Genomic DNA, 17,219 nt, shown 5'->3' with positions numbered 1-17,219 from the left:
AACTAATGAGGAAGTATTGAATCGGATTGGGGAGAAGAGAAGTTTGTGGCACACCTTGACCAGAAGAAGGGATCGGTTGGCAGGACATGTTCTGAGGCATCAAGGGATCACAAATTTAGTATTGGAGGGCAGCGTGGAGGGTAAAAATCGTAGAGGGAGACCAAGAGATGACTACACTAAGCAGATTCAGAAGGATGTAGGTTGCAGTAGGTACTGGGAGATGAAGAAGCTTGCACAGGATAGAGTAGCATGGAGAGCTGCATCAAACCAGTTTCCGGACTGAAGACCACAACAACAACAACAACCAGAAAAATCTATGACTCATATGCATTTGTTATTCTATTGATTTCATTCACAACTTTCAGGTGGTCGATAGCGCTAGGACCAGCTTGTTACTTTGCTTGATTAAAATCCATTGCTGTCTCTATGCGATAAGAAATCATTTTCATAAAACTGTTATTGGGAGAAACTGTTAGATCTATAGTTCTTGTCTGTCTCATTTGGTGGCAGTAGAACAATTTTTACTGCATTGGTTCAGTTTTAGGTATCTGTCTTCCTTCAAAAGCAATCTGTAAGCAAGTTTCCAAGTTCCTCTTATGACTTTCCCTTCAACTCAAATAATTTCCATTGAAACAGTGTCATAGTAACTCATTTTCACTTTTTTGTGCACATCTGCCACTACGTTTGAAAACTCATAATTTTCATTATCAACTATCTGTATGTTTTACCTACCTCCTGATCAACATACACTCTTACAGATTTCATCCAATGTTTGTGTAATGTTATCTGCTTATGGTTACTGAGTCGTATGACATCTGCATAGATGTAATGTGGTGACTGCCAAACGTAAGTTTACGTTTTCTGTTCTTCACACTCTTATTAATTTCGGTCGTTTTCTTGTTAAATGTCCATGTTATATACCGATATCCTCTCAGAAATATTATCAAACAGCTTTGTTTAAGATAGTTTACTCTGTCATGTTGCTATTACAGTTAGTTCAAAAATTTCATCTTCTGTTTAAGAGCTGCTTTCTTCCATTTGAGAGTTTCCTTTAGTATGATATCTTTGTACTGACAACATCTTCTGCAGTATGCATAAGGTAATGTAAATCCCCATGTTAGATAGTACTGGATAACACTATCCCCATGAATAAGTAACCAATAACAGATTTTTTTAATACTTACATTAATCTGATAACAAACGACATTTCATTTTACCACATTGAGATATAATTACATGTTTTCTCTATGACTTATATTTATTTTGTGCTGATATAATTTTTATAATATTTTAAGTTTTGCTTGTAGTTGCTCCTAGGTAAGAGACACGTATCACTTCAACAGCTTTCCAATAAACTCCCAAGAGTAATACAAAAGATATGTAAAAATCATATAGAGCTGTAAATAATGACATAAAATGCTACTGAAAACATTAATATTAATTTGGGAATGAATTTTTATCTAAAATTAACAATTAAAAATTATTTCATAAACTTTTATTTATTTAAATTTTTATTTTGCGATATTTATAATAAGCTATACGTACAGGTATTTTCTAAATTGACAGCTTTAGCTGTTTTTGAACTTGTTAACAATGAAACGTGTCTTTGTATTCGTAAAAATTTTATAAATATTATAATAACTCAAACATATCTAACTGTTGGACAGTGTTTGAATAACGTAATCTTATATGTTCAGTGCTGCATTAATATGGTACAGCTTGCTGTTTGCACAAGTTGACATGTGAATTGGGTTTGCTGACTTCAAATATGTTTGTAACTATGTTTTGAGTCTGGAAAAAATGAAAGACCCATACTATGTACAATTTGTCACATTAGTATAAGTGATAATAAACTTGTACTAGTTTATCGTGCAACAGAATTAAGTTAAACATATTTTTATTGTTGCTCTACTAATATCCATTTCATTGCTGGTTTGTGGTTATATGATTTGGATGATCTTGCCAAGAAAATCGTTTGCCAGATTAGTTCTATGTTGTTGTTGTTGTGGTCTTCAGTCATGAGACTGGTTTGATGCAGCTCTCCATGCTACTCTATCCTGTGCAAGCTTCTTCATCTCCCAATACATACTGCAGCCTACATCCTTCTGAATCGGTTTAGTGTATTCATCTCTTGGTCTCCTTCTACGATTTTTAGCCTCCTCGCTGCCCTCCAATACTAAATTGGTGATCTGTCGATGTCTCAGAACACGTCCTAAAAACCGATCCCTTCGTCTAGTCGAGCTGTGCCACAAGCTCCACTTCTCCCCGATTATATTCAATACCTCCTCATTACTTATGTGATCTACCCATCTTCAGCATTCTTCAGCATTCTTCTGAAGCACCACATTTCGATAGCTTCTATTCTCTTCTTGTTTAAACTATTTATCGTCCACATTTCACTTCCATACATGGCTACACTCCACATAAATACTTTCAGAAACGACTTCCTGACACTTAAATCTATACTCGATGTTAACAAATTATGTTCTTCAGAAACGCTTTCCTTACCATTGCCAGTCTACATTTTATATCCTCTCTACTTCGACCATCGTCAGTTATTTTGCTCCCCAAATAGCAAAACTCCTTTACTACTTTAAGTGTCTCATTTCCTAATCTAATTCCCTCAGCATCACCCGACTTAATTCGACTACAATCCATTATCCTCGATTTGCTTTTGTTGATGTTCATCTTATACCCTCCATTCAAGACACTGTCCATTCCGTTCAAGTGCTCTTCCAAGTCGTTTGCTGTCTCTGACAGAATTACAATGTCATCGGCGAACCTCAAAGTTTTTATTTCTTCTCCATGGATTTTAATACCTACTCCGAACTTTTCTTTTGTTTTGCTTTGTTTTTATGCTACAACCCTGTCTCCCTCCCTTACCAACCACTGCTTCCCTTTCATACCCCTCGACTCTTATAACTGCCATCTGATTTCTGCACAAATTGTAATATTTCTTCTAAGGTAAGTCGTACGGTTAGTATTGCCTCACGTGTTGCAACATTTCTACGGAATCCAAACTGATCTTCCCCGAGGTCGGCTTCTATCAGTTTTTCCATTCGTCTGTAAAGAATTCGCGTTAGTATTTTGCAGCCGTGACTTATTTAACTGATAGTTCGGTAATTTTCACATCTGTCAACACCTGCTTTCTTTGGGATTGGAATTATTATATTCTTCTTGAAGTCTGAGGGAATTTCACCTGTCTCATACATCTTGCTCACCAGATGGTAGAGTTTTGTCAGAACTGGCTCTCCCAAGGCTGTCAGTAGTTCTAATGGAATGTTGTCGACTCTGGGGGCCTTGTTTCGGCTTAGGTCTTTCAGTGCTCTGTCAAACTCGTAACACAGTATCATATCTCCCATTTCATCTTCATCTACGTCCTCTTCCATTTCCATAATATTGTCCTCAAGTACATCGCCCTTGTATAGATCCTCTATATACTCCTTCCACCTTTCTGCTTTCCCTTCTTTGCTTAGAACTGGGTTTCCATCAAAGCTCTTGATATTCATGCAAGTGGTTCTCTTTTCTCCAAAGACCTCTATAATTTCCCTGTAGGCAGTATCTATCTTACCCCTAGTGAGATAAGCCTCTACATTTTTAAATTTGTCCTCTAGCCATCCCTGCTTAGCCACTTTGCACTTCCTGTCGGTATCATTTTTGAGACGTTTGTATTCATTTTTGCCTGCTTCATTTACTGCATTTTTATATTTTCTCCTTTCATCAATTAAATTCAATATTTCGTCTGTTACCCAAGGGTTTCTACTATCCCTCGTCTTTGTACCTATTTGATCCTCTGCTGCCTTCACTATTTCGTCCCTCAAATTTACCCATTCTTTTTCTACTGTATTTCTTTTCCCCATTCCAGTCAATTGTTCCCTTATGCTCTCCCTGAAACTCTGTACAACCTCTGGTTCTTTCAGTTTATCCAGGTCCCATCTCCTTAAATTCCCACCTTTTTGCAGTTTCTTCAGTTTTAATCTACTGGTCATAACCAATAGATTGTGGTCAGAGTCCACATCTGCCCCTGGAAAAGTCTTACAATTTAAAACCTGGTTCCTATATCTCTGTCTTACCATTATATAATCTATCTGGTACCTTTAGTATCTCCAGGGTTCTTCCATGTATACAACCTTCTTTCATGATTCTTGAATCAAGTGTTAGCTATGATTAAGTTATGCTCTGCGCAAAATTCTACCAGGCGCCTTCCTCTTTCACTTCTTAGCCCCAGTCCACATTCACCTACTATGTTTCCTTCTCTCCGTTTTCCTACTCTCGAATTACAGTCACTCATGACTATTACATTTTCGTCTCCCTTCACTACCTGAATAATTTCTTTTATCTCATCATACATTTCATCAATGTCTTCACCATCTGCAGAGCTAGTTCGCATATAAACTTGTACTACTGCAGTAGACGTGGACTGCATGTCTATCTTGTCCACAATAATGCGTTCACTCCTATTTTTTATTTATTATTAAACCTACTCCTGCATTACCCCTATTTGATTTTGTATTTATAACCCTGTAATCACCTGACCAGAAGTCTTGTTCCTCCTGCCACCGAACATCACTAATTCCCACTATATCTAACTTTAACCTATCCATTTCCCTTTCTAAATTTTCTAACCTACCTGCCCGATTAAGGGATCTGACATTCCACTCTCCGATCCGTAGAACGCCAGTTTTCTTTCTTCTGATAACGACGTCCTCTTGAGTAGTCCCCGCGTGGAGATCCGAATGGGGGATTATTTTGCCTCCGGAATATTTTATCCAAGAGGACGCCATCATCATTTAATCATACAGTAAAGCTGCTTGCCCTCGGGAAAATTACGGCTGTAGTTTCCCCTTGCTTTCAGCCGTTCCCAGTACCCGAACAGCAAGGCCATTTTGGTTAGTGTTACAGGGCCAGATCTGTCAATCATCCCTACAATTTCTGAAAAGGCTGCTGCCCCCTTTCAGGAACCACACGTTTGTCTGGCCTCACTACAGATACCCCTCCGTTGAGGTTGCACTTACGGTACGGCTATCTGTATCGTTGAGGCACACAAGCCTTCCCACCAACGGCAAGGTCCATGGATCAGGGGAGGTTAGTTCTATAACACATTTAAATTTTGAAATGCAATGCCGAAACTAGATCATGTTGGAATAGTTACCTTTGTTAAATAACTTTCTCCTTTCATAAGTGTTCATATAACTTTCATTTTCTATAAGGTGTTGTTTAATTTAAAATGGTATAATTCCATGCACGGAAAAGTCTCGTAATCTAAATTTCTGTTAGATGAATCTTTGTATGAACTTTTCATGTGCATTTTATGATTGTATGATTTATTATTCAGGAGTGGTTTACAAGCGTTATGCTCTGTCCAATATTTTTATTGCATCAAAAAGTCCATTTAATTTTTAGTTTAGTCCTTGCCAAGTTCATTTTTTGTTTGTTTTCCCCTGTAAGAAATTATTAAGAATGAAAATGTTATTCTAGCAGACAAATTCCACTAACGTATGACGCTACCATTTATCGTAAAAAACTTAAAATTTAAATTACTTTTTTATAATATGGGCCCACAGCTTTCAGCTCTTAGAATTAAAATTTAACGGCTGCCATTTTGGCATTAAGCCATTGTCAAGCATTTACAAAATATAATATAACGCAATGAGAACAAATTACACGGATGTTAATAATAGACACAATCAATTTTGTACTCCTTACATGATTTTGACTCATCGTTTTACGTTAGGCAGAAATAACAACATAATATGCACATCAAAGAACAGCTTGTCATCTTAATGCCTAAAATGAAAATGTAAAATAAAATTCTAGCAGCTAAAAGCAAGATGACAAGTTAAATAACACTCAAAGTTTCTCACTGAAGAGTGGTTTTTGGTTTTTGTCTTATTTTCACAATAAAATCTGTAATGGAAGTTTCTGACTTTTAACAGCTATGTAACTCATTTTGGAGGTCCTTTGCTCCCACATCCACAGATTTAGTTTTTTGTCTTCACTATAGAGATGCCATCAAAGCCTGCAACATTTTTCTTAAATTTCTTGTTTACCATAAAGGTCGACATGAGTTCTCTGCCTCCTCTCTTCAGATGTAATAAAATGTATGTCCTGATTTTAATTCCATTTGGTCTTCAATTTTTCGTCGCACTTTTGATGACTTCTTATCTTCTGATCTTATTGACCTCCTGTTGCAAGTCGATGAACTTGGTAATGGGATTCACATTTCGTAAAATATATTGCTGCTAAATAAAAATTGATTTGAGTTCCTTTAATGTCCATTTAGTCAAACTGCCTGTAGAAAGAAGCGGGTGAAGAAATCGGTTGTTCTGCCTCATGGCCCAAACACACAAGTTTTCTCAGTCTATCATTTCCAATATTCTTTCATCCAGTTCGTAATACTAACATTCCCGGAACTTCCAAATATCACAAAATATCCGATAAAATTGCCAATCGAACACCAGCCAGCCTGGATCTGGAGATTTTGTCGTGACACGTGATAAATGAAAGTGGATCGTCCTTCTAAAGAATGAGCTGCTTATTCCCGTAGTACAAGCACGTCACACATGTTTATCTTTTTGGTTACAGACGCTCGCCGAATCAGACGAGCAGCCATCTTTGATTGCAACCTCATCGAATATCAAATTAGGACTTAGGTTGCACCCCGGAGTATCGGTTGTACCGCCAAGACCCGTTTGTTGAAAGCTGTGCTAGAAACAAGGGAGTCATTTAGCTTGCGGACTCACATCCCATCGCCGTGCATGCCACTTCTGAGAAGTAAGCCTAAAGGGATGAAGAGAGAATAGTCGTATTTAGTGGTAGAGCTAACGGTACTTGACATTAGCGAAGACCGTTCGTAGTTTCCTCTCTCGCTAGGGTATTTCGATTTCTAAGTTCTTGAAACTGTGTTCGTCGATGTTCTAATTCTTCTGTTTTGTCTTTGCGTTGAATGGAAATATTTTTAAAGCGTCTCTATGGTACAGATCAATTCGTTGACTTTAAAAACTAAAGTTTTCCTGCGTGAAAATTAAGTAACTTTAGCAGATATCACAAGATATACTGTTACAGTTAGTGTTTCAATGTTCTTGCTGCCACTAATAACAATGTCGGAGAAGAGGGTTATCCTATACAGTAAACGTAAACTGAAATAAAACATCAGTCCTGGGATACACTCTGATGAAGGAATGTCGCTGTGCAGCGTAACTGTTTAAAGTTTATGTATCATCTTGCTTAAGCCATTATGTTTGCATGATTGAAGTGAATCATACTTCTTTTGTAACATTCCAACACTATAAAGAGCAATAGTGAACGTTTAAACTATGCTTCCTCTACCTAACCTAAGACTTAAAAGCCAATGAGGATAACTCATTGTGCATGAAACATTAACAGCAAAATTATAAAAGTAACTAGACAACCCAACTATGACATTATTGAAGAGCATCAAAAATTCAAATGGCTCTAAGCACTATGAGACTTAACATGAGTGCTCTAGACTTAGAAATACTTAAACCTAACCTAAGGACATCACACACAGACATGCTCGAGGTAGGATTCGAATCTGCGACCGTAGCAGCAGCGCGGTTCCGGACTGAAGCACCTAGAACTGCTAGGCCACAGTGGCCGGCTGAAGAGCAACAATAATGTATCTTTATCCTCTGGAGGACGGTAGCTTGCTGCAGAACCCGTGGGTCCAAAAATCTTTCTGTCTGAACCTCGAAAAGCACTAGGTTGCTCCACCCGGTTGTGCCTTACATTTATTTAATAATCATACTTCACTTAGTAAAACTAAGCAACCATTTTACAACCTAATTCTCAAGACATGCCATAATCGTACATCTCATCTGTTGTGATCTAATTCCACATATTAACAAAAGCATCATATTGGTTAGTATTTCCAACAGAGAAGCAGACCTTCTGTTGCTTTTGTATTAGAACAATGTTTTGTGGTACGGAGAAAGCTCGACGTCATCCCAACTGGAAGACGCATATTCACGTTATCTAAAGACAGCTAAGAGCAATGACCTTGCCCTGTGCTGCTCAGTGGTCGTTAGAACCAACTTTTATGTGTCTCAGTTGCACTCTCCCCATCCCGTCACATAATTATGTGGGATGTCTCAGCGCGTGACACTTACCAGTACATTATCCTTTTCCACGAGGAAAAAAGCTATCTTTTACGATTGATTTGACATAGCACTTATGTAACATTACCTTAAAAGGTTTAGAACACGCAATGAACACGCAATAGTGTGTGCTCTTACTTGATCGTAATGTTGTCTGTATTTGAAACGCGATGACGCATGCCAAATCCCCGACTCTCTCTACAGAATACGCAGTTAGCTGTTCTGCATAAGAATTTTCGTTATTTTGCCGCCGGCGGTTTCTGCGTGAGAAATATGTGCTTCTAGGTAATTACTTATGTCCCTACAGAGGTGATTAATTACACCCGAGTCGTGTCGTACACGCCACGCCAGAGGTGCGAGTCTCACGAAAGACGATTTTCGTGTTCCGTTTATCCGGATATCCTTGACCGGGCATGTTTTACGCGCAATATAACGATCGCCGCATTTAAAATCCTTACCGCTGCAAAACCACTGCAAAAGCGTTGTAAAATGCAGTTTCAGAACTCATAGATCTCCGATGATAAGCGGTGACCCATGTTAGACGATGGAAGGTAAGAGTCAACAACATCATATACGCGTATATGGACTGCATGTATGACATTAGATTGCCAGTGCCTTCTTCGATCTCCCGTGAACTTCCTCGTGCACTCACTCTCCCATTAAAATATTCAATACCATTCGAAAACACTCGCTGCATGGTTATACTCTTCGTCTCCGCATTCCAGGAGCCAATGAAGGTTATTTATTAAAATTCTTCATGGTGTGCAGCAGCGTCTTTATATATAATACTTAGAACAGTGAACTAATCTGTTTTGAATGTCAACCAGCACACTTTCTTAGGTGGTTGAGGTGTCTTCACATGCGGGATTTTTTTGACGTATTATGTGTAAATATAATGGGTCTTCTGATAACATACTTTAACAACTAGCCAAAATTTGGTTTTCGAATAATTTACCGTGGCAGTTGTTGCTGTATACTATGAATATTCAGCATCACGTAACAGTCGCCGTCCTCCAATATGATCACTGTTAGACAAAATAGCAACAGATGTCTAGTGGACTTAAGTCCGCTGATGGCGTAGACAGTGCTATTGCATCTCTCTGACATATGTACCTTGGGAGCAGATATTGTTTAGACCCTGCAAAACCTAGCACAGAAGTGAGTTCATTTTACCCGTGTCCCATTCCCTCAGTTTCTTACCATTTTAGAATTCTTCAGTTTCCTTCTACAGTTTAAAGCCGACAAATTATGCACTGAATCAACATCTACCGTTGGAAATGTCTTACACTTTGAAAGCTGATTTAGAAATACCAGTCTTACCATTAAAGAATCGCTCTGAAATTCTTCCTTCATTTTATACGGAACATATTCCCTTAATTTCATACCTCTTTACAAATTCTTCAGTTTTAATCTACTGTTCATAACCAATACTTTATGGTCAGAATACACATCTAGCCTTGAAGACATCTTACAGTTTAAAAGCTGGTTCCGAAATACGTGTCTTGCCATTAAGTATCCGGTCTGAAATTTTTCCAGTACCTCCAGGTTTGTTCCACGTACATAACCTTCTTACATGTAACTTAAACCATATGTTAGGAATCATTATATTATGCTCTGTGAAAAAATCCATCAGGTTGGTTCCTCTATCATTGCTTTCTACCAGTCTATATTTGCCATTCTTTTTCCACCGTTCCTTTAGCTGCTATAGAATTCCAGTCCACCATCACAAATAAACTTTCTTCTCCCTTAATTATATCAATAATTTCTTTCATCTCCTTATACATTCGTTTTACTTTGATTTGTAAAGCTAGTTGGAATATCAGATCGTACTATTGTGGTTGATGTTGGCTTCGTGTCTATGGCGGGTATGATATCGCTTTCACCAACCTATTTTCGTAGCTTACCTGAATACAAATTTTCTTATTCATTATTAGATCTACTGCTGCATTAACTCTACTTGATTTTGCATCTATAACCCAGCAACCACCATACCAGAAGTACAATTCTTCACACTACTGCATTTCACTATTGTTATACATAACTTCATCCTGACCATTTCCCATTTTAAATTCTCTGACCTCCCAATCCGATTAAGGGATCTAACATTCCACGCTTCGACCCACAGAACACCATTCTTGTTTTTCCTGGGAACGACATACTCAGTCACAGGTTCGAGGTCTGAATGCAGGACAATTTTACTTCTGGAGTGCTTTATTCAAGAGGATGCCGAAATCGTGTAGCCATAGAGTGGAACTACATGTTATCGGGAAAATTAATAGCTGCCGTTTCGCACTGTTTTCAGCTGGTAGCAGCATTAGCACAGCAAGGCCACGTTGGCTAGTGCTAGCAGACAAGATCAGTCAATCGTGGAACTACTGAAAAGACTGCAACGCATCCCCTCTCAGAACATCAGCACTTAGTCTTGTGTACACGGTTGCCGAATACTCTGCTCCAGTCTGGTTAAACAGCCAGAACTTGAAGAAGACTGACACCACACTAAATGAGGCCACAAGAATTAATTACCAGCTCTATAAAAGCACTCCCGTTTCTTGGCTACCTGTTTTGAGCCATATCGCTCCTCCTCAAATTCGTAGATAGGAATGATTAGTTATGGAATGCAACATAATTGTTGGCAGCCAGTACCTTCAACTGTACAGCTCTGCAAGGCCAGCTTCTAGGTCACACCCGCCACGATAAGTAGAACTACTATTGAGGAGCAGTTTCAGAATTAAGAACGTGGTTCAAATGGCTCTGAGCACTATGGGACTTAACATCTATGGTCATCAGTCCCCTAGAACTTAGAACTACTTAAACCTAACAAACCTAAGGACATCACACAACACCCAGTCATCAAGAGGCAGAGAAAATCCTTGATCCCGCCGGGAATGGAACCCGGGAACCCGGGATTAAGAACGTGTGGAGAAAACATTTGGAAGCCCTGAAACTGACTCAAGCTCGACCCACTAACGACCCTAGTTCACCACAACCAAGAATGGAACTGCCTCGCCACGTACAGAAAACACTCAACAGAATAAGAACGTCACATGACATTTGTAGTGAACCACGTTACAAATCGGGAATAACCGAATCACCGATTTGCAACTGCGTAGAATCTCGTCGGACTGTTGACCACCTGTGCATTGAATGCCACCTTACAGCATATCGAGGAGAAAAATGTGATTTCTTTGAACCTTCTGTAAAGCGTCGTGCAGATTAGATTGACACATCGTGTCGCAGCGGACAAATTAGAAAAAAATCCACCTTTTCAATCCTGGTATACCCAGTCCAACTGACAATGAACAATGGATGGTAGACCGCTCTGCATATGATGGAACTTGTCGGAAGATCAGTTACGATTTGTTAGACGAGCCAATTTTTATAATATCCTGGTCAAAAGTGAACTGTGGTTATTTCGTTTACAAAGAAGATTTCACCAATGACGTAACTAATGGCTGATCACCGAAGGAAGATCGCCGCTGACAAACACAATACCAATCTGAACCTTGACACAACATTACTATCAGGCTAGATAGCAGATGCTAGATCTCATAGTCGAAAAAGTTTTAGGATATTACATCTGACTTTAATTAACAAGAAGAATTCCAGAGTTCCTACGATATCCAACTATGAGACTAGTTTGCAGGCATTAAATAAATAGAACAACGGTCAAACCTGAGCATGCTCTCAACGCTAGCATTCAACTTTTCGTAGTCCAGAAAATGACAATCACATCGACACGTAGACAACACGTATCAGTGTCACTCTCCTATGACTATGATGGAACACACGCTATAAGTGATCGACTGATATGAAATTAACCAACATCTCTATTCACTTCAAAAAACCATTCGTCAACGCTGCCACAACGACGTAGCGTATAATGAATATTAGCAACAGCATTAATTAATATTCTGTTATCTAGCACTGCTGAGATTATGTATGCACAACTACCACTAACAAACTTTTACTTCTGGTGATAACAAAATCTAAACTTCACTCTGGCTGATTCCACCACAACGCTGTCGTTTGCTTAAACTTAGGTGTGGGATATGCTCTCTCACATATACACACATTAAAAAAGATGTTGCATCACTTCGGTTCATAGAGTTACGGAACCTATAGATAAAATTGGAATAGAGATCAACATAAACATCATTTCCGCCCTTTTTATTGCTCATGAAAACCACGCATTGCGTGTTGTACCACCATTCAGCGAGACCTTCAGATGTGGTGGTCCAGATTCTTGTACACACCGATATCTATAATACCCAGTAGCACGTCCTCTTGCATCGATGCATGCCTGTATTCGTCGTGGCGTACTATCCAAAAGTTCATCAAGCCACTGTTGGTCCAGATTCGGCATAAATCTTCAGAGTGGTTGGTCGGTCACGTCGTCCATAAACAGCCCTTTTCAATCTATCTCAGGCATGTTCGATAGGCTTCATGTCTGGAGGACGTGCTGGCCACTCTAGCCGAGCAATGTCGTTAACCTGAAGAAAGTCATTCACAAGATGTGTAAGGTGGGGCCGCGAATTGTCGTCCATGAAGACGATGGCCTCGCCAATATGCTGCCGATATGGTTGCACTATCGGTCGGAGGATGGCATTCACCTATCGTACAGCCGTTATGGCACCTTCCATGACCACCAGCGGCGTACGTCGGCCCACATAACGCCACCCCAAAACAGCAAGGAACCTCCACATTGCTCCACTCGCTGGACAGTGTGTATAAGGCGTTCAGCCCAACTAGGTTGCCTCCAAACACGTCTCCAACGATTGTCTGGTTGAAGGCATATGCCACGCTCATCGGTGAAGAGAACGTGATTCCAATCCTGAGCGGTCCATTCGGCATGTTGTTGGACCCATCTGTGCCGCGCTGCATGATGTCGTGGTTGCAAAGATGGACCTCGCCATGGGCATCATGCATCATGCAGCCTACTGCGCTCGGTTTGAGTCGTAACACGAAGTCCTGCGGCTGCACGAAAATCATTATTCAACATGGTGGTGTTGCTGTCAGGGCTCCTCCGAGCCATAATCGGTAGGTAGTTGTCACACACTGCAGGAGTAGCCCTTGGGCGGCCTGAGCAAGGCATGTCATCGACAGTTCCTGTCTCACTGTATCTCCTCCATGTCCGAACAACATCGCTTTGGTCCATTCCGAGTCGCCTGTACACTTTCCTTATTGAGAGCCCTTCTTGGCACAAAGTAACAGTGCGGGCGCTATCGAACCGCTGTATTGACCGTCCAGGCATGGTTGAACTACAGATAACATGAGCCATGTGCCTTATTCCTGGTGGAATGACTGAAACTGTTGGGCTGTTAGACCCCCTCCGTGTAATAGGCCATGCTCATGCACGGTTGTTTACATCTTCGTGTGGGTTTAGTGACACCTCTCAACAGTCAAAGGGACTGTGTCTGTGATACAATATCCACAGCCAACGTCTATCTTCAGGAGTTCTGGGAACCGGGGTGATACAAACCTTTTTTTAATGTGTGTAAAACAATGACGTCCTTCTAGTACGAAACCAAATTCACGAACACCAATACAGTACTATTCCGTCCAATGTGAGCATACAAAACCTTATTCAGTAATCCTAAAGGCATATTATACTTTCATGAAATATTACGTATTTGTATGCCGTTAGTTTCTGATGACGCAACGACATTATTATTACGTCTTATTTACATTCCGATGCGAACCAGCGACTGTATTATTCTCAACCTGAGAATTCATCATTTTATTCCAATATTCCAATTCTATTGCGAACCTGTTCTTTGTTCAAATGTGTGTGAAATCTTATGGGACTTAACTGCTAAGGTCATCAGTCCCTAAGCTTACACACTACTTAACCTAAATTATCCTAAGGACAAACACACACACCCATGCCCGAGGGAGGACTGAAACCTCCGCATGGATCAGCCTCATAGTCCATGACTGCACCACCTCAGACCGCTCGGATAATCCCGCGCGGCGCCTGTTCTTACTTAATGTTGCTTCTCTTTAAGTATTTGTGCTAGATTTTGCTTTCCAAATATTTCTACTTTAGTCCAACTCCGACTCAATACAGTTATTACTATACATTTCTCAAATAACGTTTTCTGAGTTCACGTAATATTATATTCTTGGCGCTTTCCAAGTACAATAAATGATATTAACCTTATTTTAATTAACTTTCCCTAAAGCACCTCTGAAAAAAATCACTTTTTCTCTCTCCTTCGTCTTTAACTGAGTTTCTTAATCTCCTCCTTTCTCTTTACTAAAAGAATGAAAACATTCTGTAGTGCTCTCTCTGTACTACAGATGACGTACGCAGAACACAGTTTTAAACTTTCACATAATTAAACAACTTTATTTTTATCCATAAAATCTCAATGGTCACATATTATAATAGTTAGTTCAAGTACTGTTTATTAACTATTGCCCTTGGAAGTGGAAAAAAACTCAATAAAAAAATACAAACAAAAGAAACCTAAGTGTCACCGCCACTTTATATTCTATTTTAAGATTTTACCAAAATTCAGACTTCTTCAAGCGTTGACATTCGCTTACCCACTACACCTTGAAGTTACTAAATCAATTACAGCACTTGAATCGTAATATATAATCACCGCTCGTCCCTCCTTTCAATGGTTCGTAATTGGATCGTTTTCTGCCTTGACTCTATCAAAATATTGGAAGATAGTCTGTTTCCAAAGACACTCGCGATATATGGTACAGTGTATTAACTGCAATGACATAAAGTTGCGCCATGCGGACCTCAAAACTACAAGTCTCACCTCAGTAGGTGGTCGTGGGGTTCTCAAGCGTTGTTCAAATACCTTAGAACACGCAACAATAATAATCCTAATTGGCCGATACTAAGTCCATATTCCTTTACACCCACTATTGCATCAGCTGCGTTAGCTTCTACGGTGCGTGCGATCAATACTCCAAACTATCCAAAACATTGGATTATTAACGGATGAGTTCTTCAACATTCGCATAAATCCCTAACCAAAGAAAAGAAACCTCCACATCTAATAGCCGGTACGACCAACTATTCTTCAAAATTCATCAACAGATCTACCATATAATCGCGTATGATATTTCCGTACTTACAATTTACAGTGCGTAGCGTTACACGGACGCCCGCCTAGCTATCTTCCGAATGTAAATTATCATGCGGCCGTATATCAATCACGTTGGGCTGCCACACTTCTCAGTAATAATCCAATCGATTAAACTCCCGACCTCAAAACTGGCTGCCCAATCTTGAACAAATTAATTTCAATTAACTTGTACGAGTATATTATTATTGATGACGAAAGGGAATTCAGAATCAAAGTATGACACATCAGTGTCCTGTTATACACTACTACGACCGACCGTTACCCGTCTGCGTCATAACATCGACTACTCACGCTTCCTTCCTCGATGACCGAACTAAGAACCATTTTAGGAACAATCTTAGAACGGTGATTATCTCTTGTACTTGTTAGGTACATTCTTAGTGGCTTACGTTAGCGTTTCTGATGTCCAACTGCATTAGTTAAGACGTCACTTATTCGTGCTGCTAGCCACCCGCTCGGTGATGGAGAATCTCTGACTCCGACTGCGGCCTGGTTTTCGTCAGCTTCTTCTCTCGGTCTTTAGATACTATAACATGTCCAAGGAATACTCATTAAAACATATCTTTTACGAAGTTTAAACATTCATTTTCTTGTCCAGACTAAGTTGAGTGAGCTCTATTACGTAATACGAAACCAAAAAATCGTAACAAAATTTTTTTAGCTCATTACACTTCAAATCCTATACCGCGCTGGATGGTTTCAACGTCTGAATTTAACTTTATGTATACACTGTTAGTATGTTTTGCTTTATTCTTCTGACTACTTTGTGAAATTTTAACATTTTGTTTTATACATATTACGTTTATGTATTACGCCAAACTCGCGTTAGTCATACACTAAATAAAAAAATAAAATTTCAGGAGCTTGGTTTATTTTGCTGAGAGTGCCAGATCTCGATATCTCCCCAGAAGGAAGTGGGCTCGCAGAACTAGGCAGTCCCGTAAGGTGAGTTGTTGCTCTTTCATGGTGTCTCCTTTGCAGGGAACGATCCCCTTCTGAGTGGCTCCCAGTTTTCGTGGAAATGGTCCTGCTTTCCGAAATGCTTACTGCGGACAGTTGCTGGCGCCAATCCGTTTGCCACAGGCACGCATTGGTTGGACACCACCAGCTTTTAACTTACGGTACCTGACTGCAAAACGGTCTTTCTATCTGCAAGTGAAAGAGAATACCACCTCCACCAGCAGACACGGTGCAGTCAGTGCTGACCAATGGAGAGAGACCGATGAAAGCCAGTAGCAACCTCATGATTTGTAAGACAATTTTGCGAAGCTTGAGCGAGTAGTTTCTCTTGCTTTTCCCTCTTTTTATGTATGAAAGGAAAGATATTCGCCAGATTCAGCAGCAGTGAATGTCCCCTCCAAGTGGAGCTTGGTAATGGAGGAGCTTAAGAGGGTTTGCTTCTCGGCTTTCATGTGGTGCTGACCGGCGTCCTGTGGCGCTGTACTTGAGCGATGTAAGTTTCGCTCAGGCAGTAGCACAATCAATGACCAGAGCATCTCGTGTTTAACTCATGTCTTTATGCAATTTATGTTCAATTACCTAAGCTTAATATTTATATTATTTATATGTTCAATTATCTTAGTTGAATGTTTATTTCATTTATCTTTCTTTGCGAGCTGCCCAGATGTGGAAGTCTTATTCATTTCGCTTTCTGCAGTCTTTCAATTGAACATGGGTCCCACAGAGTATAGAGTCATTTTATTTTAGTTTGAATCAAATTTCAAGACATGGCTCTGCATTATTTATTGTCAGTTCTTCACTTGCTTATATTAAATAAAAGTATTATGTTCTATATGACTTACATTTTGAGATCCCATGTGTCGTAAAACATCCCTATGGTCGTATGATACTTAAAAAATAGGTATAGCCAGCTGCATTTGCTTCATTGTGACCACTTCCATTGTTTGCGGTGGCCAAGTACTATTTATAAGGATATCAGAAATGCAGAGTACAAACGTTCACAGGTATCTATAGCAACAGTAACTGATGCACA

The sequence above is a fragment of the Schistocerca gregaria genome, chromosome 1, assembly GCF_023897955.1.
Source record: "Schistocerca gregaria isolate iqSchGreg1 chromosome 1, iqSchGreg1.2, whole genome shotgun sequence".
In the NCBI taxonomy this organism is placed as follows: domain Eukaryota; kingdom Metazoa; phylum Arthropoda; class Insecta; order Orthoptera; family Acrididae; genus Schistocerca; species Schistocerca gregaria.
Note: the sequence above shows the minus strand (reverse complement) of the source record.